We start from the raw sequence: 2,451 nt of genomic DNA on the forward strand, positions 1-2,451 counted from the left end.
TTAAACGCTCTACATGATTTTTGAAAAATCCCGTTAATTTTGATTAAAGATTAGGAAGGTTTAACACTACGTGTAACTCAAATCCAGGTATTTTTGGGTTGTGATTCAAATCAAATTACTCTATATTCGTCACATGATTGCGAAGATTTCTGGTTGCCAGAATAAATGTTCACATTAGCCATATGAAAGGTGTCAGAAACAGAGCTGAGAGATATCAAGAGTGTGGTGTATTTGAAAACTTAAGAAATGGTCTCATTTTATAGGCTCTTAAACGCTCTAATTGATTTTTCGTAAATCTCATTAATTTTGGTTGAAGATTAGGAAGGTTTGACACTACGTGAAACTCAAATCCTGGTATTTTTAGGTAGTGATTCAAGTCAAATCACCCTATTTCCGTCACTTGATTGCGGAGATTTCTTGTTGCCAGAATAACTATTATCATTAACAATATGAATGGTGTCGGAAAGAGAGCAGAGAGATATCGAGAGTGTGGTGTATTTGAAATCTTAATAGATGGTCTCATTTTATAGGCTCTTAAACGCGCTACATGATTTTTGGTAGATCCCTTTAATTTTGGTTGAACATTAGGAGGGCTTGACACTTCGTGTAACTCAAATCCAAGTATTTTTGGGTTGTGATTCAAGTTAAATCACTCTATTTTCGTCACTTGATTGCAATGATTTCTCATTGTTAGAATAACTTTTATCATTAGCCATATGAAGGGTGCCGGAAACAAAGCAGAGAGATATCGAGAGTGTGGTGTGTTTGAAAACTCATAAGATTGACTCATTTTATAGGCTCTTAAACGCGCTACAAGATTTTCGGCAAATCCCGTTAATTTTAGTTGAAGATTTGGAAGGTTTGACACTACGTGTAACTCAAATCCAATAAATTTTGGATTGTGATTCAAGTCAAATCACTCTATTTTCGTCACTTGATTGTAAAGATTTGTCGTTGCGAGAATAACTATTATCATTAGCCATATGAAAGGTGTTGGAAACAGAGAAGAGAGATATCTAGAGTGTGGTGTATTTCAAAACATAAGAAACGGTCTCATTTTATAGGATCTTAAATGCTCTACCTGATTTTCCGTAAATCTCACTAATTTTGGTTGAAGATTAGGAAGGTTTGACACTACGTGTAACTCAAATCCAGATATTTTTAGGTAGTGACTTAAGTCAAATCACTCTATTTCCGTCACTTGATTGCGAAGATTTCTGGTTGCCAGAGTAACAATTATCATTAGCAATATGAATGGTGTCGGAAACAGAGCACAGAAATATCGAGATGGTCTCATTTTATAGGCTCTTAAATGCGCTATATGATTTTTGGTAGATCCCTTTAATTTTGGTTGACGATTAGGAAGGCTTGACACTACGTGTAACTCAAATCCAGGTAATTTTGGGTTTTGATTCAAGTCCAATCACTCTGTATTCGTCACTTGATTGCGATCATTTCTGGTTGCAAGAACAAATATTATCATTTGCCATATGAAAGGTGTCGGTATCATAGCCGAGAGATATCGAGAGTGTGGTGTGTTTGAAAACTTAAGAGATTGTCTCATTTTAAAGGCTCTTAAACATGCTACTTTATTTTAGGTAAATCCCGTTAATTTTGGTTGAAGATTAAGAAGGTTTGACACTACGTGTAACTCAAATCCAATTATTTTTGGGTTGTGACGCAAGTCAAAACATTCAATTTTCTTCACTTTATTGCAAATATTTCTGGTTGCCAGAATAACTATTATCATTAGCCATATTATTGGTGTCGAAAATAGAGCAGATAGATATCAAGAGTGTGGTGTATTTGAAAACTTAAGAGATGGTCTCATTTTATAGGCTCTTAAACGCGTTACATGATTTTTGATAAATCTCGTTAATTTTGGTTAAAGATTAGGATGGTTTGACACTACGTGTAACTCAAATCCAGGTAATTTTGGGTTGGAATTCAAGTCAAATCACTCTATTTCCGTTACTTGATTGCGAAGATTTCTGGTTGCAAGAATAACTATTATCATTAGCCATATGAAAGGTGTCGGAATCATAGCCGAGAGATATCGAGAGTGTAGTGTGTTTATAGGCTCTTAAAGGCACTAAATTGTTTTTGGTAGATCCCTTTAATTTTGTTTGAAGATTAAGAAGGCTTGACAATACGTGTAACTCATATCCAAGTATTTTTGGGTTGTGATTCAAGTTAAATCACTCTATTTACGTCACTTGATTGTAATGATTTCTCGTTGCCAGAATAACTTTTATCATTCGCCATATGAAAGGTGCCGGAAACACAGCAGAGAGATATCGAGAGTGTGGTGTATTTGAAAACTCATAAGATTGTCTCATTTTATAGGCTCTTAAACGCGCTACATGATATTCGGCAAATCCCGTTAATTTTAGTTGAAGATTTGGAAGGTTTGACACTGCGTGTAACTAAAATCCAATTAATTTTGGATTG

Source organism: Bidens hawaiensis, unplaced genomic scaffold (assembly GCF_021521415.1).
Source record: "Bidens hawaiensis isolate Kalapana, Puna unplaced genomic scaffold, B.hawaiensis_p1.1 tig00003004_1, whole genome shotgun sequence".
In the NCBI taxonomy this organism is placed as follows: domain Eukaryota; kingdom Viridiplantae; phylum Streptophyta; class Magnoliopsida; order Asterales; family Asteraceae; genus Bidens; species Bidens hawaiensis.